This window comes from Oncorhynchus keta, chromosome 17, assembly GCF_023373465.1.
Source record: "Oncorhynchus keta strain PuntledgeMale-10-30-2019 chromosome 17, Oket_V2, whole genome shotgun sequence".
Classification (NCBI taxonomy): Eukaryota; Metazoa; Chordata; class Actinopteri; order Salmoniformes; family Salmonidae; genus Oncorhynchus; species Oncorhynchus keta.
Genome location: NC_068437.1, coordinates 50751538 through 50775287, shown reverse-complemented (window position 1 = coordinate 50775287; position 23750 = coordinate 50751538). Strand labels below are relative to the sequence as shown.

At 45.7% G+C, this 23750-nt stretch overlaps 1 protein-coding gene across 17 annotated transcripts in view; it reads left to right on the top strand.

Moving 5' to 3' along the window:
* The window catches only part of LOC118377633 (neuronal cell adhesion molecule-like), a 182303-nt gene that overhangs the window by 78704 nt on the left and 79849 nt on the right, over positions 1–23750 (top strand). For all 17 annotated transcript variants that reach the window (XM_052466345.1, XM_052466337.1, XM_052466336.1 and 14 more), the window contains exon 2: positions 1376–1448. The gene's annotated coding sequence lies outside the window, so the exon portion shown is untranslated. The remainder of the gene's footprint in view (positions 1–1375; positions 1449–23750) is intronic.

Sequence of the window (23750 nt, the reverse complement as noted above, 5' to 3'; positions counted from 1 at the left end):
CTTATCAGCCTACACACAACTAATCCCACACAAAGAGCAGGCGGGCCTACTGGCTAACGTAGGACTTATCAGCCTACACACAACCAATCCCGCACAAAGAGCAGGCGGGCCCTGGCTACCGTAGCCCGACTTATCAGCCTACACACAACCAATCCCGCACAAAGAGCAGGCGGGCTGGGCCTTATCAGACTACACACAAACAATGGCCTACTGGCTAACGTAGCCCGACTTATCAGCCTACACACAACCAATCCCGCACAAAGAGCAGGCGGGGGCCTACTTATCAGCCTACACACAACCAATCCCGCACAAAGAGCAGGCGGGTACTGGCCCGACTTATCAGCCTACACACAACCAATCCCGCACAAAGAGCAGGCGGGCCTACTGGCTAACGTAGCCCGACTTATCAGCCTACACACAACCAATCCCGCACAAAGAGCAGGCGGGCCTACTGGCTAACGTAGCCCGACTTATCAGCCTACACACAACCAATCCCGCACAAAGAGCAGGCGGGCCTACTGGCTAACGTAGCCCGACTTATCAGCCTACACACAACCAATCCCACACAAAGAGCAGGCGGGCCTACTGGCTAACGTAGCCCGACTTATCAGCCTACACACAACCAATCCAACACAAAGAGCAGGCGGGCCTACTGGCTACCGTAGCCCGACTTATCAGCCTACACACAACCAATCCAACACAAAGAGCAGGCGGGCCTACTGGCTAACGTAGCCCGACTTATCAGCCTACACACCAAACGGGTGAAACCAATAAACAGAAAGGGGAAAAGAAATCAGTGGCAGCTAGTAGGCCGGTGAGACGACCGCCGAGCGCCACCCGAACAGGAAGGGGAGCCACCTTCGGTAGGAGTCGTGACACTCTGGGAAGAGACTAGATTGGTAAAGCGGTGTTCTGTTTGATGGAAAGGGGAAGAGGTCATATAACTAGTGGTAGTCAATCACAGTATAAAGTAGTATATGCCATTTAGCGGACGCTTTTATCCAAAGCGACTTACAGTCATGTGTGCATACATTCTACGTATGGGTGGTCCCGGGAATCGAACCCACTACCCTGGCGTTACAAGTGCCATGCTCTACCAACTGAGCTACATCACCACCTTCTGGAGACACCTGAAACCCCACCTCTTTAAGGAATACCTAGGATAGGATAAGTAATCCTTCTCACCCCCCTAAAAGATTTAGATGCACTATTGTAAAGTGGCTGTTCCACTGGATGTCATAAGGTGAATGCACCAATTTGTAAGTCGCTCTGGATAAGAGCGTCTGCTAAATGACTTAAATGTAAATGTAAATGTAATGTAAAATGTATATGAATACTGATATCTAAGACTATCTTTATTTCCCCTGTTTTTCAGGTTGAAGAAGAACAGTGATTAAGAGGAAGATAGATTCTTGAAGAGGAGAGTGGAGTGAACTGGGTCTTCTCCGGTAAGTTATGCAGTAACACACAGTACTAAAGCTCTACACTGTCAACATATGGTATTGTAGCTCCACACTGTCAACATATGGTATTGTAGCTCCACACTGTCAACATACAGTATTGTAGCTCCATACTGTCAACATACAGTACTATAAATAGCTCCATACTGTCAACATACAGTACTATATATAGCTCCATACTGTCAACATACAGTATTATAGCTCCATACTGTCAACATACAGTACTATATACAGCTCCATACTGTCAACATATGGTATTGTAGCTCCATACTGTCAACATACAGTATTATAGCTCCATACTGTCAACATACAGTACTATATACAGCTCCATACTGTCAACATATGGTATTGTAGCTCCATACTGTCAACATACAGTATTGTAGCTCTATATTGTCAACATACAGTACTGTAGTTCCACACTGTCAACATACAGTACTGTAGTTCCATACTGTCAACATACTGTACTGTAGTTCCACACTGTTAACATACAGTACTGTAGTTCCACACTGTCAACATACAGTACTGTAGTTCCATACTGTCAACATACAGTACTGTAGTTCCACACTGTCAACATACAGTACTGTAGTTCCACACTGTCAACATACAGTACTGTAGTTCCATACTGTCAACATACAGTATTGTAGCTCTATATTGTCAACATACAGAACTGTAGTTCCACACTGTCAACATACAGTACTGTAGTTCCACACTGTTAACATACAGTACTGTAGTTCCACACTGTTAACATACAGTACTGTAGTTCCATACTGTCAACATACAGTACTATATATAGCTCCATACTGTCAACATACAGTAGTATATATAGCTCCATACTGTCAACATACACTACTGTAGCTCCACACTGTTAACATACAGAACTGTAGCTCCATACTGTCAACATACAGTACTATATATAGCTCCATACTGTCAACATATGGTATTGTAGTTCCATACTGTCAACATACAGTACTGTAGCTCCATACTGTCAACATACAGTACTATATACAGCTCCATACTGTCAACATATGGTATTGTAGCTCCATACTGTCAACATACAGTACTGTAGCTCTATATTGTTAACATACAGTACTGTAGTTCCATACTGTCAACATACAGTACTGTAGTTCCACACTGTTAACATACAGTACTGTAGTTCTACACTGTTAACATACAGTACTGTAGTTCCATACTGTCAACATACAGTACTGTAGTTCCACACTGTTAACATACAGTACTGTAGTTCCACACTGTTAACATACAGTACTGTAGTTCCATACTGTCAACATACAGTACTATATATAGCTCCATACTGTCAACATACAGTACTGTAGTTCCATACTGTCAACATACAGTACTGTAGCTCCACACTGTTAACATACAGAACTGTAGCTCCATACTGTCAACATACAGTACTATATATAGCTCCATACTGTCAACATATGGTATTGTAGTTCCATACTGTCAACACACAGTACTGTAGCTCCATACTGTCAACATATGGTATTGTAGTTCCATACTGTCAACATACAGTACTGTAGCCCCCCACTGTCAACATACAGTACTGTAGTTCCATACTGTCAACATACAGTACTGTAGTTCCATACTGTCAACATACAGTACTGTAGCTCCATACTGTCAACATACAGTACTGTAGCTCCATACTGTCAACATACAGTACTGTAGCTCCATACTGTCAACATACAGTACTGTAGTTCCATACTGTCAACATACAGTACTGTAGCTCTATATTGTTAACATACAGAACTGTAGCTCCATACTGTCAACATACAGTACTGTAGCTCCATACTGTCAACATACAGTACTGTAGCTCTATATTGTTAACATACAGAACTGTAGCTCCATACTGTCAACATACAGTACTGTAGTTCTATACTGTCAACATACAGTACTGTAGTTCCATACTGTCAACATACAGTAGTATATATAGCTCCATACTGTCAACATACAGTACTGTCGTTCCATACTGTCAACATACAGTACTGTAGTTCCATACTGTCAACATACAGTACTGTAGTTCCATACTGTCAACATACAGTATTGTAGTTCCATACTGTCAACATACAGTACTGTAGTTCCATACTGTCAACATACAGTACTGTAGTTCCATACTGTCAACATACAGTACTGTAGTTCCATACTGTCAACATACAGTACTGTAGTTCCATACTGTCAACATACAGTACTGTAGTTCCATACTGTCAACATACAGTACTGTAGTTCCATACTGTCAACATACAGTACTGTAGTTCCATACTGTCAACATACAGTACTGTAGCTCCATACTGTCAACATACAGTACTGTAGTTCCATACTAGTACTGTACGTCCCTGCTTCTTTGTGCTAGATACTTTTTCAGTCCACATTTCATACGCAACATCCTCTCTTTCCTCAAATACTTGGAATGTTATTGGCTTGCTCTCAAACATTAATTTATTTTCTCACTTCTAATGTGAATGGAAATGACTGTCTGTCTGTCAGGCTTGTCTGGGAGGTTTCTACTCTCTCACATGAGTTCTCCATCTATGATATTGGCAACATGCTAAATGGAATGCATTCATCTTTTATCATAAAGTGACACTGTACAATGAAGTGGCCGAGAGGAGAACTTTTTATTGTTCCCGGAAAAAGAGAGAGAGAGAGAGAGAGAGAGAGAGAGAGAGAGAGAGAGAGAGAGAGAGAGAGAGAGAGAGAGAGAGAGAGAGAGAGAGAGAGAGAGAGAGAGATGTAAAGGAACATTTCAGTCTCTGACCTCATCTAGCCCCTCACAGCTAGATTTCTGAAGACACATCCACTGTCTTTCTGTCTCTTCCTCTCTCTGTGTTCATCTTTCACACTCTTTCTTTCCCCACATTCTCTCTCTCTCACTCTTTCTTTCCCCACATTCTCTCTCTCACTCTTTCTTTCCCCACATTCTCTCTCTCACTCTTTCTTTCCCCGCATTCTCTCTCTCTCTCTCTCTCTCTCTCTCTCTCTCCCTCTCTCTCTGCGGTCATGTGGTCATTAAAAAGTGTTGACTCAGCCTCTCTGGCCTGTAACACAGTGGTATTGACCAACACATTCACAACAAGTAACAGAGAGAGAGCGAGAGAGAGAGAGGGGGAGGCTGAGGGCCAGAGTGGGGACAAGAACCAGAGAGAGAGAGGGGGAGGCTGAGGGCCAGAGTGGGGACAAGAACCAGAGAGAGAGAGGGGGAGGCTGAGGGCCAGAGTGGGGACAAGAACCAGAGAGAGAGATAGAGTGGGTGAGAGAGAGACTAACCCAAACTTAAGGAAAGCTTTGACTATGTACAGACTCAGTGAGCATAGCTTTGCTATTGAGAAAGGCTGCCATAGGCAGACCTGGCTCTCAAGAGAAGACAGGCTATGTGCACACTGCCCACAAACTGAGGTGGAAACTGAGCTGCACTTCCTAACCTCCTGCCCAATGTATGACCATAGAAACACATTTCCCTCAGATTACACAGACCCACGAAGAATTCTAAAACAAACCCAATTTTGTTAAACTCCCATATCTACTGGGTAAAATACCACAGTGTGCCATCACAACAGCAAGAGTTGTGACCTTTTGCCACAAGAAAAGGTCAACCAGTGAAGAACAAACACCATTGAAAATACAACCCATATTTATGTTGATATATTTTCTATTTTGTACTTTAACCATTTTTACATCGTTACGACACAGTATATAGACATAATATGATATTTGTAATGTCTTTATTCATATGGAACTTCTGTGAGTGTAATGTTCACTGGTCATTTATATTGTTTATTTCCCTTTTGTATATTATCTACTTCACTTGCTTTAGCAATGTTAACACATGTTTCCCATGCCAGTAAAGGCCCTTGAATTGAAATTGAATTGAGAGAGAGAGAGTGGTGGTGGGGGGCAGAGTGAGCAAGAGAGACAGACAGAAAGAGAAAGAGGTCGACAAACAGAGAGAGAGAGGGGACCACAGAGTGAGGATTGTAGATTGAATCAGCAGTTTGAAGCACAGTGAGGCGTGAACCAATGGGTCTTTGTGAGCGGAAGCATTCAGTACCGAGGGATGAATAGAAGCCATGCAGAGGTTTCTATTCACTTCACCCATGGCTCTCTTTTACGGGGTTCCCTCGCCTCACGTGCTTTGGTGTTATTGTTGTGTGTGTTTGTGTTTTTTGATGCTCGCTGCCAGGGACAGGGGGGTGAGAGGAAGAGAACCACCCAGAATGTCAACTTGTTGCTGTAGTTTTTGAAACACACATTAACATAGGATTATTATATCCTGGTGAGAAATGAAATCAAGGTATTTGTGGTGTTGAGTAAGAACCACTTCACTACACTATGGTAGCCTCCTATAATACACTGCAGTAGGTTAAAAATAACCAAATATAAGATTTCCTTGTGAAAAAGACAATATCCCTGCCTCCAAGCTACTAGATGCAATCTTCCACTGTGTGCTAGTGCCTGGTGCAGGGGATTATTTAATCTCTGAGAGCACCAGGTTGCTCTCCCCAGGTGAAAGCAATGAGATTACTCAGCAGCAGGGCTGAGATCAGCTGTAGCACAGGTGGGGCCACACACACACACACACACACACACACACACACACACACACACACACACACACACACACACACACACACACACACACACACACACACACACACACACACACACACACACACACACACACACACACACACACACACACACACACACACACACACACACACACACAGACACACACCTCTCAGCTGGTCCCAGAACAGCTGATATACAGATAAATGGGAAAGACAACAGTGACTTCAGGCAGATACTGTACACAGACTGAAGCACTGTTTTAATAGCTCCCTGACATCTCTCCTGACTTCTCTTCTTGTTGAAGCCTCTGGCTGCGCCCTGAAGGGACATGGGGAGAGAGAGAGAGAGAGAGAGAGAGATGTAAAGGAACGTTTCAGTCTCTGACCTCATCTAGCCCCTCACAGCTAGATTTCTGAAGATGGCCTGACAACCTGGTGAACAGATGGACACATGGAGAGGAGAGACATGGAGAGGAGAGGCAGAGGACATGCCAGTCGTTCTATAGCTGTCTCTCCATCTCCTTCTCCATCTCATCACTCTCTCTCTCCTCCCTCTCCTTCTCTTTCCCCTTCTCCCTCACCCCCTCCATCTCCCCCTCAATATTGCTCCTTTTCTCAATGTATTTATTTATTTATTTATCCATCAGTCCACCTTAAGCACAAGGATAAAGTTGCTTTTCTTTTCCAAGCTGTTCAATAGAAACAAAATCCTTTTGGATGCATGGCAAAAGGACAGACGATTTCAAGCCATGTCGAGCAATAAGAATTTCAAGGCAGCTGGACAGAGGGGATGTTCCTCACATGTTTGGCTGGCCTGGTGTGTGATACCGGTATCTATCTATTTGGCAGCTGGACAGAGGGGATGTTCCTCACATGTTTGGCTGGCCTGGTGTGTGATGCCGGTATCTATCTATTTGGCAGCTGGACAGAGGGGATGTTCCTCACATGTTTGGCTGGCCTGGTGTGTGATACCGGTATCTATCTATTTGGCAGCTGGACAGAGGGGATGTTCCTCACATGTTTGGCTGGCCTGGTGTGTGATGCCGGTATCTATCTATTTGGAAGAGGTCGGTGCGCATGGTTGGCTGAGAAATCCAATGATTTATGTGGCCGTTATCTCTGGTTCATGGTCCCAATACCAAAGTCTATCGGCTCATCAATATAAAACACATGCTTCACAGTGTTGCGTGTTGCAGAATACAAATGCACCTGCTGCAATCCCTGCAAATGAGCGTGATGCTGACTCCTAGTAAGAAATCACCTGTAGACTCCAGAGGAGTGATTCTTACCAATAAATTGGCTGCATATGAAATCTGAGACTGATACAGAAGTAGCTATACTGTGGGTGTTTCTCAATATGCATAATGAATCCTCATTAAGGCCAAGAGAGGACTGTGGGTGTTTCTCAATATGCATAATGAATCCTCATTAAGGCCAAGAGAGGACTGTGGGTGTTTCTCAATATGCATAATGAATCCTCATTAAGGCCAAGAGAGGACTGTGGGTGTTTCTCAATATGCATAATAAATCCTCATTAAGACCAAGAGAAGACTGGGTGTTTCTCAATATGCATAATGAATCCTCATTAAGACCAAGAGAGGACTGTGGGTGTTTCTCAATATGCATAATAAATCCTCATTAAGGCCAAGAGAGGACTGTGGGTGTTTCTCAATATGCATAATGAATCCTCATTAAGGCCAAGAGAGGACTGTGGGTGTTTCTCAATTTAATATATATATAATAATAATAATATGCATAATGAATCCTCATTAAGGCCAAGAGAAGAATGGGTGTTTCTCAATATGCATACTACCATGCTCCGAGCACACTAATTGGAGCATGAATCATGAAGTATGCGTAATGGAGCACTGAGGGCTCTTTTTCTATACATACTCCGCTGGTACACATTTGGAAGCTTGAATCGATGCAAGTTTCAACGAAAAGTGTTGACAGAATTCTGATGCACACACAAAATGGCGGACATTTTTGGGTTACTGGCCCAACGCTCTAACCACTAGGCTACCTGCTGCCATTGTCCTGGCTAGAAGAAGGTTCAGTGAATGGGGAGATGCAGCTTGAGGTAATGCAGAAGGGGGGGGGTGCTTCTCAAAATTGTATGTTTTATGTGTTCTCCACACTCTTATCCTTACATATATGTATATATATATGCTACATATGGTTACTCAAGAGAACGTCCTCTGAGAATGCAGTCAGAGCATGAGAGTATGGAGCACGGTAGTATACATACTGAAAAACGCCCTGTATCTCACTTTATATCAGGGATTTGTTGCACCAGTTGCGAGTTTGAATTTCTGTTGCATTTCCCGTACTGTGACCTTCAGTGGGCTTTATGTGTAAAAGATTACATTCAGAGGTGTCTGTGGTCTGACTCTATACTACAATGATTAATGCTCTTGTCATTCCTTCTCTGGTGCACTAAAATGTCCCTGAGTATTGAGTCCCAGCCTTGAAAGTGTGCCATACAAACTCAGGCTGCACAACTTGGTGCCTGGGTTGACCCCCTTTATGCTGCTCTTAGCCCTCTGTGGGTAGTGGTCAGAGCAGACCAAAATCCTGTTCACACTATCATATAGCTTGGCTTGGCTTGATTCAGCTCAGCTCAGTTGTGTGAAAGTGGTAGAAGAGACATGCAGGCCATGCTAGCTTTACCCACCCAATTGACCCTGGCCTGAGCATTGACCCAGGCCTAAGCGTTGAGCCCTGGCCTAAGCGTTGAGCCCTGGCCTAAGCGTTGAGCCCTGGCCTGAGCATTGACCCAGGCCTGAGCATTGAGCCCTGGCCTGAGCATTGAGCCCTGGCCTGAGCATTGAGCCCTGGCCTGAGCATTGAGCCCTGGCCTGAGCATTGAGCCCTGGCCTGAGCGTGGCACACAAACCAGTGGCGTCTGGTGACGAGGACATACAGGATATACTAGTCATTAGGTGGACACAGACCAAGTATGTACAGCTAAGTAGCTGGCCTGCTGATTGGCTGAACCTTTAATGCTGACCCCAGCCCTCTCTGGGCCTGTCCGGAGTGGTTCTGAGCACCAGGGCTACACTATGTCTTCAGCCACCCATTACTGTACAGCACACAGCACTCAGACAGACCTCTCCCCTGCATTAGCTCCTACTTCCTATCCTAATCCCAACTCTAGTCTGACTGGAACAGTGTTATTAGTGGAAGTGGAATATGGACTGTTAGTGTTCAATCAAATCCCATGATGTTCCATTCCGGAACCATGTGAAACAGTGTTTGGCAGATGAGGAGCTGATTTTCCAGACATAAAGACAGTACTTGTTGGGGCTATTATTTTAGATGGGCCAGACCTGACAGCAGGCAGGATGTGTGTTTAGGTGGAGACCTTCTAGGAACAGGACCAAACACACTCAGACTATGAGCTATGAAGTGCGGGGTAATGGGTAGGCTACATCTGTCAGCACGACATCAGTAACTCAAAAAAAATGTTTTGTATACATTAGTGACTTTAGTTTTCAGTTCATGTACATTAGTGGTATTCAGTACCTGAATTTTGGTTTTAATTTGAGTGGTCTTCAAAGCCTTTATACCAGGTATCGTCAACTATATTCAGCCGCGGGGTGATTTAAAAAAAAAATTCTTGAGTGGATGGTCGGGGGACCGGGAACATAATTACTAATAATGTATAGACTGCAAATTGACCGCAAGAAGCCCAAACAGATATAATATTTGACTAAAACATAATCATTTCAAACCTTGCTTACATTTGTGTATGATCACGTGTCTCTTTATTATGCGTGGGAATAGTGGGGGAACAGATTTCCACAATTAAAATCACTAGGAGCTGATTTCCTGGTGTTTTAAGTCTTATGTCAAACCAAGAAAAATAAAATATCAGAAAACTTGCGGGGCAAAATAAAACCGTCAGTTGGGGAACCATACTGTATTTCTACATTATATACAGCCAATAGTTGTTGAGTGTACAACACTTATTACTGAAAACTAAATACGTGGTCATGCATGCAAGATGTTCTCATATGTCAACGTTGATATGTGCTACATATGGTTAAAGGTGCCACATTACAGACATGTCGATCAGTGTTCCTGACAAAATGAAACCAAAAGTAAGTACAGTAAGATAAAGTAGTTTGAGTCGGTGCCCAGTACCACTGAGCTCGATTCTATGCACATACATCCTCATTGTAATCAGGGTCGTGTTCATTAGGCACCTAATGGATGTAATCAGTGTTCATTAGGCACCTAATGGATGTAATCAGTGTTCATTAGGCACCTAATGGATGTAATCAGTGTTCATTAGGCACCTAATGGATGTAATCAGGGTCGTGTTCATTAGGCACCTAGTGTATGTAATCAGTGTTCATTAGGCACCTAATGGATGTAATCAGTGTTCATTAGGCACCTAATGGATGTAATCAGTGTTCATTAGGTACCTAATGGATGTAATCAGTGTTCATTAGGCACCTAATGGATGTAATCAGTGTTCATTAGGCACCTAATGGATGTAATCAGTGTTCATTAGGCACCTAATGGATGTAATCAGTGTTCATTAGGCACCTAATGGATGTAATCAGTGTTCATTAGGTACCTAATGGATGTAATCAGTGTTCATTAGGCACCTAATGGATGTAATCAGGGTCGTGTTCATTAGGCACCTAATGGATGTAATCAGTGTTCATTAGGCACCTAATGGATGTAATCAGTGTTCATTAGGCACCTAATGGATGTAATCAGGGTCGTGTTCATTAGGCACCTAATGTATGTAATCAGTGTTCATTAGGCACCTAATGGATGTAATCAGTGTTCATTAGGCACCTAATGGATGTAATCAGTGTTCATTAGGCACCTAATGGATGTAATCAGTGTTCATTAGGCACCTAATGGATGTAATCAGTGTTCATTAGGCACCTAATGGATGTAATCAGGGTCGTGTTCATTAGGCACCTAATGGATGTAATCAGTGTTCATTAGGCACCTAATGGATGTAATCAGGGTCGTGTTCATTAGGCACCTAATGGAAGTAATCAGTGTTCATTAGGCACCTAATGGATGTAATCAGTGTTCATTAGGCACCTAATGGATGTAATCAGTGTTCATTAGGCACCTAATGGATGTAATCAGTGTTCATTAGGCACCTAATGGATGTAATCAGTGTTCATTAGGCACCTAATGGATGTAATCAGTGTTCATTAGGCACCTAATGGATGTAATCAGTGTTCATTAGGCACCTAATGGATGTAATCAGGATCATGTTAATTAGGCACCTAATGGATGTAATCAGTGTTCATTAGGCAGCTAATGGATGTAATCAGTGTTCATTAGGCACCTAATGGATGTAATCAGTGTTCATTAGGCACCTAATGGATGTAATCAGTGTTCATTAGGCACCTAATGGATGTAATCAGTGTTCATTAGGCACCTAATGGATGTAATCAGTGTTCATTAGGCACCTAATGGATGTAATCAGTGTTCATTAGGCACCTAATGGATGTAATCAGTGTTCATTAGGCACCTACTGGATGTAATCAGTGTTCATTAGGCACCTGATGGATGTAATCAGTGTTCATTAGGCACCTAATGGATGTAATCAGTGTTCATTAGGCACCTAATGGATGTAATCAGGGTCGTGTTCATTAGGCACCTAATGGAAGTAATCAGTGTTCATTAGGCACCTAATGGATGTAATCAGTGTTCATTAGGCACCTAATGGATGTAATCAGTGTTCATTAGGCACCTAATGGATGTAATCAGTGTTCATTAGGCACCTAATGGAAGTAATCAGTGTTCATTAGGCACCTAATGGATGTAATCAGTGTTCATTAGGCACCTAATGGATGTAATCAGGATCATGTTAATTAGGCACCAAATGGAAAAAACGACTTGGTCTTGTCGAATAAGAAATGTTGTTCCAAAACCTTTCTATTGGGTGCCCTAATGAACACGACTCAAAGGTGAAGAGATGAAAGGTTCAGTCACTAATAACTCAAGCAGTCAGAACTGTTCATGGATATCGGAGAACATTTCAGTCAAACACATTATGAAGGAAGACATCATGTTCACTCTAAGCTCTGGTTTAGAAGCCAGCCTGACATCTGTCACCAGACCTGGGTTCAAATACTATTCGACATCTGTCACCAGACCTGGGTTCAAATACTATTCGACATCTTTCAAATACTTTAAGCCTGGAGTGCTAGACTGACAGGTTTTGCAGTTTTGCGACTATTCTATTGGTTACATTGCCGCAGGCAAGCTCATAAATACCTTATTTACATAAGTATTCAGACCCTTTGCTATGAGACTCGAAATTGAGCTCAGGTGCAACCTGTTTCCATGGATCATCCTTGAGATGTTTCTCACCAGTCGCAGTGGTGGTTTCTCACCAGTCGCGTTGGTGGGTAGTATAAGGTGCTTTAGTGACAAAACGGATGGCACTGTGATAAACTGCATCCAGTTTGCTGAGTAGAGTGTTGGAAGCGATTTTGTAGATGACATCGCCGAAGTCGAGGATCGGTAGGATAGTCAGTCACTGGCTTTATCAATAAGTACATCGAGAACGTCGTCCCCACAGTGACTGTTTGTAGATACACCAACCAGAAGCCATGGATTACAGGCAACATTCTCACTGAGCTAAAGGGTTGAGCTGCCTCTTTCAAGGTGCAGGACTCTAACCCGGAAACTTATAAGAAATCCTGCTATGCCCGCCGACGAACCATCAAACATGCAAAGCGCCAATACAGGACTAAGGTTGAATTGTACTACATCGGCTCCAAAGCTCGTCCGATGTGGCAGGGCCTGTAAACTATTATAGACTACAAAGGGAAGCGCAGCCACAGGTTGCCCCTGTGACACGAACCTAACAGATGAGCTAAATCACTTCTGTGCTCGCTTCGAGGCAAGCAGCACTGAGGCATGCATGAGAGCATCAGCTGTTCCGGACGACTGTGTGATCATGCTCTCCGTAGCCGATGTGAGTAAGACCTTTAAACAGGTCAACATTCACAAGGCCGCTGGGCCAGACGGATTACCAGGACGTGTGCTCCAGGCATGTGCTGACCAAGAACACTAAGGTAACCTGCCTAAATGACTACAGACCCATGGCACTCACATCCGTAGCCATTAAGTGCTTTGAAAGGCTGGTAATGGCTCACATTAACACCATTATCCCAGAAACCCTAGACCCACTCCAATTTGCATATCGCTCAAACAGATCCACAGATGATGCCATCTCTATTACACTCCACACGGCCCTTTCCCACCTGGACAAAAGGAATGCTGTTCATTGACTACAGCTCAGCGTCAACACCATAGTACCCTCAAAGCTCACCACTAAGCTAAGGATCCTTGGACTAAACACCTCCCTCTGCAACTGGATCCTGGACTTCCTGTTAGGCCGACCCAGGTGGTGAGGGTAGGTAACAACACATCTGCCACGCTGATCCTCAACACTGGAGCCCCTCAGGGGTGCGTGCTCAGTCCCCTCCTGTACTACCTGTTCACACACGACTGCATGGCCAGGCACGACTTCAACGCCATCATTAAGTTTACATATGACACAACACAGCCTGATCACGGACAATGATGAGACAGCCTATAGGGAGGAGGTCAGAGACCTGGCCAGGCGGTGCCAGAATAACAACATATCCCTCAACGTAATCAGGACAAAGGAGATTAATGTGGACCACCAGAAAAGGAGGACCGAGCACTCCTCCATTCTCATCGACGGGGCTGTAGTGGAGCGGCCTGAGAGCATCAAGTTCCTTGGTGTCCAGATCACCAACAAACTAGAATGGTCCCAACACACCAAGACAGTCGTAAAAAGGGCATGACAAAACGTATTCCCACTCAGGAGAGCGATAAGATTTGGCATGGGTCCTCAGATCCTCAAAAGGTTCTACAGCTGCAACAACGGGAGAATCCTGACTGGTTGCATCACTGCCTGGTACGGCAACTGCTCGACCTCTGACCCCAAGGCACTACAGAGGGTAGTGTGTACGGCCCAGTACATCACCAGTACATCACTGGGGCTAAGCTGCCTGCAATCTAAGACCTCTACACCAGGCAGTGTCAGAGGAAGGCCCTAAAAATTGTCAAAGACCCCAGCCACCCCAGTCATAGACTGTTCTTTCTGCTACCGCTTGGCAAGCGGTACCCTGTCAGGGGTGTGTACAGGAGGCGAGTGTAATAAGATTTTGTCAGGTGCAGGAGAGCAGAGTGTAATAAACAGGCGCTCTTTAATTCCGGTCCAAAAATGACAGCACATAAGAACAATAAAGTGCCAAAAACACGGAACATAGCAAAAGTATAGCGCCTGACAAAATCCACATAACAATAAAGAGATGAGTCTTCAGTAAAGACTTAGAGGTTGAGACCGAGTCTGCGTCTCTCACATGGGAAGGCAGACCATTCCATAAAATTGGAGCTCTATTGGAGAAAGCCCTGCCTCCAGCTGTTTGCTTAGAAATTCTAGGGACAATTAGGAGGCCTGCGTCTTGTGACCGTAGAGTACGTGTAGGTATGTAAGGCAGGACCAAATCAGAGAGATAGGTAGGAGCAAGCCCATGTAATGCTTTGTAGGTTAGCAGTAAAACCTTGAAATCAGCCCTTGCCTTAACAGGAAGCCAGTGTAGGGAGGCTAGCACTGGAGTAATATGATCAAATTTGGTTCTATTCAGGATTCTAGCAGCCATATTTAGCACTAACTGAAGTTTATTATTATTTAGTGCTTTATCCGGGTAGCCGGAAAGTAGAGCATTGCAGTACTCTAACCTAGAAGTAACAAAAGCATGGATGAATTTTTCTGCATCATTTTTGGACAGAAAGTTTCTGATTTTTGCAATGTTACGTAGATGGAAAGAAGCTGTCCTTGAAACAGTCTTGATATGTTCGTCAAAAGAGAGATCAGGGTCTAGAGTAACGCCGAGGTCCTTCACAGTTTTATTTGAGACGACTGTACAACCATCAAGATTAATTGTCAGATTCAACAGAAGATCTCTTTGTTTCTTGGGACCTAGAACAAGCATCTCTGTTTTGTCCAAGTTTAAAAGTAGAATGTTTGCAGCCATCCACTTCCTTATGTCTGAAACACAGGCTTCTAGTGAGGGCAATTTTGGGGCTTCACCGTGTTTCATTGAAATGTACAGCTGTGTGTCATCCACATACCTGGGAAAGTTAAACATTTTGTTTTCGAATGACATCCCCAAGAGGTAAAATATATAGTGAAAACAATAGTGGTCCTAAAACGGAACCTTGAGGAACACCGAAATTTACAGTTGATTTGTCGGAGGACAAATCATTCACAGAGACAAACTGATATCTTTCCGACAGATAAGATCTAAACCAGGCCAGAACTTGTCCGTGTAGACCAATTTGGGTTTCCAATCTCTCCAAAAGAATGTGGTGATCGATGGTATAAACAGCAGCGCTAAGGTCTAGGAGCACGAGGACAGATGCGGAGCCTCGGTCTCACGCCATTTAAAGGTCATTTACCACCTTCACAAGTGCAGTCTCAGTGCTATGATGGGGTCTAAAACCAGACTGAAGCATTTCGTATAAATTGTTTGTCTTCAGGAAGGCAGTGAGTTGCTGCGCAACAGCTTTTTCTAAAATGTTAGAGAGGAATGAAAGATTCGATATAGGCCGATAGTTTTTTATATTTTCTAGGTCATGGTTTGGCTTTTTCTTGAGAGGCTTTATTACTGTCACTTTTAGTGAGTTTGGTACACATCCGGTGCATAGAGAGACATTTATTATGTTCAACATAGGAGGGCCAAGCACAGGAAGCAGCTCTTTCAGTAGTTTAGTTGGAATAGGGTCCAGTATGCAGCTTGAAGGTTTAGAGGCCATGATTATTTTCATCATTGTGTCAAGAGATATAGTACTAAAACACTTGAGCGTCTCTCTTGATCCTAGGTCCTGGCAGAGTTGTGCAGACTTAGGACAACTGAGCTTTGGAGGAATACGTAGATTTAAAGAGGAGTCCGTAATTTGCTTTCTAATGATCTTTTCCTCAAAGAAGTTCATGAATTTGTTACTGCTGAAGTGAAAGCCATGCTCTCTTGGGGAACGCTGCATTTTAGTTAGCTTTGCGACAGTATCAAAAAGGCACTTTGGATTGTTCTTATTTTCCTCAATTAAGTTGGAAAAATAGGATGATCGAGCAGCAGTGTGTTCCAATTTTCTGGAAGCTTGCTTCAGAGCTCGGGTATTTGCTGTATACCAGGGAGCTAGTTTCTTAAGACAAATGTTTTTGAAGCTCAAAAGACGAAAAAACGTCGTTTTTTTGTTTTTTTGTCAATTGAAATATGCTATCGTAAATATTAGCAACACCTCCGCCTTTGCGCGATGCACGGGGGATATGGTCACTAGTGTAACCAGGAGGCGAGGCCTCATTTAACACAGTAAATTCATCAGGCTTAAGCCATGTTTCAGTCAGGCCAATCACATCAAGATTATGATCAGTGATTAGTTCATTGACTATAACTGCCTTGGAAGTGAGGGATCTAACATTAAGTAGCTCTATTCTGAGATGTGAGGTATCACAATCTCTTTCAATAATGTCAGGAATGGAGGAGGTCTTTATTCTAGTGAGATTGCTAAGGCGAACACCGCCGTGTTTAGTTTTGCCCAAGGTTGAGGCACAGACACGGTCTCAATGGGGATAGCTGAGCTGTCTACACTGACTGTGCTAGTGGCAGACTCCACTAAGCTGGCAGGCTGGTTAACAGCCTGCTGCCTGGCCTGCACCCTATTTCATTGTGGAGCTAGAGGAGTTAGAGCCTTGTCTATGTTGGTAGATAAGATGAGAGCACCCCTCCAGCTAGGATGGAGTCCGTCACTCCTCAACAGGCCAGACTTGGTCCTGTTTGTGGGTGAGTCCCAGAAAGAGGGCCAATTATCTACAAATTCTATCTTTTGGGAGCGGCAGAAAACAGTTTTCAACCAGCGATTGAGTTGTGAGACTCTGCTGTAGACCTCATCACTCCCCCTAACTGGGAGGGGGCCAGAGGCAATTACTCGATGCCGACACATCTTTCTAGCTGATTTACAGGCTGGAGCTATGTTGCGCTTGGTGACCTCTGACTGTAGCCTCGCTACTGTTATTTTCACTGTCATTTGACAGTTTTATAATTGTATTTCTTTACTTATCTATTGTTTACCTAATACCTATTTTTTACTTAAAAATTGCACTGTTTGGTAAAATGGTTTTGTCTACCATCTGGAAATCAATCATTAATAAAATGTGGATAAAAAAGGTAGATTTGTATTTGTCATCCATTTACATTTACATTTAAGTCATTTAGCAGACGCTCTTATCCAGAGCGACTTACAAATTGGAATCCAAAAACAATTGTTTGAGCTCCAGGTTTGCCATAACAAATGTGTTCATGGAATTGTCATACATTTTTGTCATCTAAAACTGTACATTTTCTCCGTAAGTTTGAATTTCTTCTTTGTTTACTTCTCAGGTTTTCTTAGACAGCATTTTGGGAGGTTAACTGTGATTCTCCCACAAGAAAACACCATGTGTTTCTCACACTCTGAAAGGGGCATTGCCGTGGCTTTCCTGTCTGAGAGTAGACGGCCGGTGCTTTTTGAGAGCAGCGGAGGGGAAATGATTTGTATTCACCTGCTCTGTCTGAATGGAGTTGAGGAGAGGGGGAGAGGAGAGGGGAGGGGAGAGGAGAGGAGGGGGAGAGATGGAGAAAGGGAAGAGGAGAGAGGAGAGGAGGGGGAGAGATGGAGAAAGGGGAGAGGAGAGGGGAGTGGAGAGGAGGGGGAGAGATGGAGAAAGGAGAGAGGAGAGAGGAGAGGAGGGGGAGAGATGGAGAAAGGGGAGAGGAGAGGGGAGTGGAGAGGAAGGGGAGAGATGGAGAAAGGGGAGAGTAGAGGAGGGGGAGAGATGAGGAAAGGGGAGAGGAGAGAGGAGAGGAGGGGGAGAGATGGAGAAAGGGGAGAGGGGAGGGGAGAGGAGAGGAGGGGGAGAGATGGAGAAAGGGGAGAGGAGAGAGGAGAGGAGAGGAGAGGAGAGGAGAGGAGAGGAGGGGGAGAGATGGAGAAAGGGGAGAGGAGAGAGGAGAGGAGGGGGAGAGATGGAGAAAGGGGAGAGGAGAGGGGAGTGGAGAGGAGGGGGAGAGATGGAGAAAGGGGAGAGGAGAGGGGAGTGGAGAGGAGGGGGAGAGATGGAGAAAGGGGAGAGGAGAGGGGAGAGGAGGGGGAGAGATGGAGAAAGGGGAGAGGAGAGGAGAGAGGAGGGGGGAGAGATGGAGAAAGGGGAGAGGGGAGAGGAGAGGAGAGGAGAGGAGAGGAGAGGAGAGGAGAGGAGAGGAGAGGAGAGGAGAGGAGAGGAGAGATGGAGAAAGGGGAGAGGAGAGAGGAGAGGAGGGGGAGAGATGGAGAAAGGGGAGAGGAGAGAGGAGAGGAGGGGAGAGATGGAGAAAGGGGAGAGGAGAGAGGAGAGGAGGGGAGAGATGGAGAAAGGGAGAGAGGAGAGAGGAGAGGAGGGGGAGAGATGGAGAAAGGGGAGAGGAGAGAGGAGAGGAGGGGGAGAGATGGAGAAAGGGAGAGGAGAGATGGAGAAAGGGGAGAGGAGAGGGGAGAGGAGGGGGAGAGATGGAGAAAGGGGAGAGGAGAGGGAGAGGAGGGGGAGAGATGGAGAAAGGGGAGAGGAGAGGGGGTGGAGAGGAGGGGGAGAGATGGAGAAAGGGGAGAGGAGAGGAGAGAGGAGGGGGAGAGATGGAGAAAGGGGAGAGGAGAGGGAGAGGAGGGGAGAGATGGAGAAAGGGGAGAGGAGAGGAGAGGAGAGGAGAGGAGAGGAGAGGAGAGGAGAGGAGAGGAGAGGAGAGGTGGAGAAAGGGGAGAGGAGAGAGGAGAGGAGGGGAGAGATGGAGAAAGGGGAGAGGAGAGAGGAGAGGAGGGGGAGAGATGGAGAAAGGGGAGAGGAGAGAGGAGAGGAGGGGGAGAGATGGAGAAAGGGGAGAGGAGAGAGGAGAGGAGGGGGAGAGATGGAGAAAGGGGAGAGGAGAGAGGAGAGGAGGGGGAGAGATGGAGAAAGGGGAGAGGAGAGAGGAGAGGAGGGGGAGAGATGGAGAAAGGGGAGAGGGGAGAGGAGAGGAGGGGGAGAGATGGAGAAAGGGGAGAGGGGAGAGGAGAGGAGGGGGAGAGATGGAGAAAGGGGAGAGGAGAGAGGAGAGGAGGGGGAGAGATGGAGAAAGGGGAGAGGGAGAGGAGAGGAGGGGGAGAGATGGAGAAAGGGGAGAGGGGAGAGGAGAGGAGGGGGAGAGATGAAGAAAGGGGAGAGGAGAGGGGAGAGGAGGGGAGAGATGGAGAAAGGAGAGGAGAGGAGGGGGGAGAGATGGAGAAAGGGGAGAGGAGAGGGAGAGGAGAGGAGGGGGAGAGATGGAGAAAGGGGAGAGGGAGAGGAGAGGAGGGGGAGAGATGGAGAAAGGGGAGAGGGGAGAGGAGAGGAGGGGGAGAGATGGAGAAAGGGGAGAGGAGAGGGGAGAGGAGAGGAGGGGGAGAGATGGAGAAAGGGGAGAGGAGAGGAGGGGGAGAGATGGAGAAAGGGGAGAGGAGAGGGAGAGGAGAGGAGGGGGAGAGATGGAGAAAGGGGAGAGGAGAGGAGGGGGAGAGATGGAGAAAGGGGAGAGGAGAGGGGAGAGGAGAGGAGGGGGAGAGATGGAGAAAGGGGAGAGGGGAGAGGAGAGGAGGGGGAGAGATGGAGAAAGGGGAGAGGGGAGGAGGGGGAGAGATGGAGAAAGGGGAGAGGAGAGGGGAGAGGAGAGGAGGGGGAGAGATGGAGAAAGGGGAGAGGAGAGGAGGGGGAGAGATGGAGAAAGGAGAGGAGAGGGGAGAGGAGAGGAGGGGGAGAGATGGAGAAAGGGGAGAGGAGAGGGGAGAGGAGGGGGAGAGATGGAGAAAGGGGAGAGGGGAGAGGAGAGGAGGGGGAGAGATGGAGAAAGGGGAGAGGAGAGGAGGGGGAGAGATGGAGAAAGGGGAGAGGAGAGGGGAGAGGAGAGGAGGGGGAGAGATGGAGAAAGGGGAGAGGGGAGAGGAGAGGAGGGGGAGAGATGGAGAAAGGGGAGAGGGGAGAGGAGAGGAGGGGGAGAGATGGAGAAAGGGGAGAGGAGAGGGGAGAGGAGGGGGAGAGATGGAGAAAGGGGAGACGGGAGAGGAGAGGAGGGGGAGAGATGGAGAAAGGGGAGAGGAGAGGAGGGGGAGAGATGGAGAAAGGGGAGAGCTCGGATACATTGGGTGTTTATGTGGTGATGGATTACTCTGACACTGATGATTAGTTAGTTGTCTCTATCAATCAGTAGACCGCCTACCTTGCAAATTGTGTGAGGAATTATAATTTCAGGAAACATGGAAACGTAATAACTATCAGTAAAGCTACGGTATTGTGTACACAGTTTGTAATTGAATGTGTACACAAAAGGTGAAGAGGGGTGTAACACGTGTTCGTTCTTTCTTTTTTTAGGCACACGTGAATCTGTTGTCTACAACAGTCTACAGTAGTATGCCATTTTCAAATCATCCCTCTGTATTTCACAGTATTTGTTCACAGATTGGTCCTCAGACGTGAACACTACACGCATGAAACATACGTTTTTTTCCCCTCCATCAGCCCAACATCCCACTTTCTTTCTTTTTTCTCTTCGTTCTTCCTTCTCTCTGCTCTCTCTTTTATTGGCTCGGCTCGGTCCTGCAACTCGATTCTTTCTATCAGACGGGACACAAGGAAGACAAAAGGAGACTGGCTTTTGTGGGTAATGAGGAAGGCAGTCCTCTTACAGTGCTACATATGTATTATTTATTGAACCTTTATTTAACAAGTCAGTTCAGAACAAATTCTTATTTACAATGACGGCCTACATATAGGGATCCCTAGTCAGTTGTATAGGGAAATGGGATCCCTAGTCAGTTGTATTGGGAAATGGGATCCCGAGTCAGTTGTTTAGGGAAATGGGATCCCTAGTCAGTTGTATTGGGAAATGGGATCCCTAGTCAGTTGTATAGGGAAATGGGATCCCAAGTCAGTTGTATAGGGAAATGGGATCCCTAGTCAGTTGTATAGGGAAATGGGATCCCTAGTCAGTTGTATTGGGAAATGGGATCCCTAGTCAGTTGTATAGGGACATGGGATCCCTAGTCAGTTGTATTGGGAAATGGGATCCCTAGTCAGTTGTATTGGGAAATGGGATCCCTAGTCAGTTGTATAGGGAAATGGGATCCCTAGTCAGTTGTATTGGGAAATGGGATCCCTAGTCAGTTGTATATGGACATGGGATCCCTAGTCAGTTGTATAGGGAAATGGGATCCCTAGTCAGTTGTATAGGGAAATGGGATCCCTAGTCAGTTGTATTGGGAAATGGGATCCCTAGTCAGTTGTATTGGGAAATGGAATCCCTAGTCAGTTGTATAGGGAAATGGGATCCCTAGTCAGTTGTATTGGGAAATGGGATCCCTAGTCAGTTGTATATGGACATGGGATCCCTAGTCAGTTGTATAGGGAAATGGGATCCCTAGTCAGTTGTATTGGGAAATGGGATCCCTAGTCAGTTGTATAGGGAAATGGGATCCCTAGTCAGTTGTATTGGGAAATGGGATCCCTAGTCAGTTGTATTGGGAAATGGGATCCCTAGTCAGTTGTATAGGGAAATGGGATCCCTAGTCAGTTGTATTGGGAAATGGGATCCCTAGTCAGTTGTATATGGACATGGGATCCCTAGTCAGTTGTATAGGGAAATGGGATCCCTAGTCAGTTGTATTGGGAAATGGGATCCCTAGTCAGTTGTATAGGGAAATGGGATCCCTAGTCAGTTGTATAGGGAAATGGGATCCCTAGTCAGTTGTATTGGGAAATGGGATCCCTAGTCAGTTGTATATGGACATGGGATCCCTAGTCAGTTGTATAGGGAAATGGGATCCCTAGTCAGTTGTATAGGGAAATGGGATCCCTAGTCAGTTGTATTGGGAAATGGGATCCCTAGTCAGTTGTATTGGGAAATGGGATCCCTAGTCAGTTGTATAGGGAAATGGGATCCCTAGTCAGTTGTATTGGGAAATGGGATCCCTAGTCAGTTGTATATGGACATGGGATCCCTAGTCAGTTGTATAGGGAAATGGGATCCCTAGTCAGTTGTATTGGGAAATGGGATCCCTAGTCAGTTGTATAGGGAAATGGGATCCCTAGTCAGTTGTATAGGGAAATGGGATCCCTAGTCAGTTGTATTGGGAAATGGGATCCCTAGTCAGTTGTATATGGACATGGGATCCCTAGTCAGTTGTATTGGGAAATGGGATCCCTAGTCAGTTGTATAGGGAAATGGGATCCCTAGTCAGTTGTATTGGGAAATGGGATCCCTAGTCAGTTGTATATGGACATGGGATCCCTAGTCAGTTGTATAGGGAAATGGGATCCCTAGTCAGTTGTATTGGGAAATGGGATCCCTAGTCAGTTGTATAGGGAAATGGGATCCCTAGTCAGTTGTATAGGGAAATGGGATCCCTAGTCAGTTGTATTGGGAAATGGGATCCCTAGTCAGTTGTATATGGACATGGGATCCCTAGTCAGTTGTATAGGGAAATGGGATCCCTAGTCAGTTGTATATGGACATGGGATCCCTAGTCAGTTGTATTGGGAAATGGGATCCCTAGTCAGTTGTATAGGGAAATGGGATCCCTCGTCAGTTGTATAGGGAAATGGGATCCCTAGTCAGTTGTATAGGGAAATGGGATACCTAGTCAGTTGTATAGGGAAAGGGGGATACCTAGTCATTTGTACAACTGAATGCACTGAAATGTATCTTCCACATTTAACCCAACCCCACTGAATCAGAGAGGTGTGGGAGGCTGCCTTAATCGATGTCCACGTCATCAACAACCGGGGAGCAGTTGTTGTTTGGGATTAACAGCCTTGCTCACAGACAGAACAACAGAGTTTTACCTTATCGACTTGAGGATTCAATCCAGGACAATTCAGGAACCGAAAGGTTGCTGGCTTTAACTTCCAGGCTACCTGCCAGGACCGGGAAATGGCCCGCACGCAAGCAGACACGAACACGCACACACACACACACATGCACACCACACACACACATTGGCTGGCCCGGGCCAAGCGGTGTAGGGAAGCCTATAGAATACAATAGAGGGGTCTGAGAGTTCCGTAGTCCCTCTGAACAGCCTTTGGGTTGTGAGGAGGACCTCCTCTGTAGTGACCTTTCACAGATATAGCCAGATGAAGGGGTACGTGTGTGTGTGTGTGTGTGGCTGAGGGGCTGAGACACAGGCAGGGGAGGCAGGAGGGTCCTATTGTGGAGGAGGTCTATGAATGTGGAGGTGGTCTGCCCCCTTTCCCTCTCACCCTCCCACCCCAACCACCTGCCACTAGATTCATTTTCTCACCAAACTTTCCCACAGGCAGTTAGTTACATCTTCTGGTAACTTGTAGTGAATCATAGTAGATTCTGCTAGAGAGACCCCTGTCTGTATTCAGAATGGACCACACTGTATTGATACAGGTACATGTTACATTGTGGAACAGATTGTTCCAGACTAATGTGACACGACAACACTATGCATAGACAGCAAGGCTGAATGACCCAGTGCTGACCATCAGCAGATTGTAAAATGGTATGCAGTTAAAATAATACTCATTGATACAGTAACTGGACTGTACTAGAAAGGCCTGGCTGGATACAGGATGTTTACCATT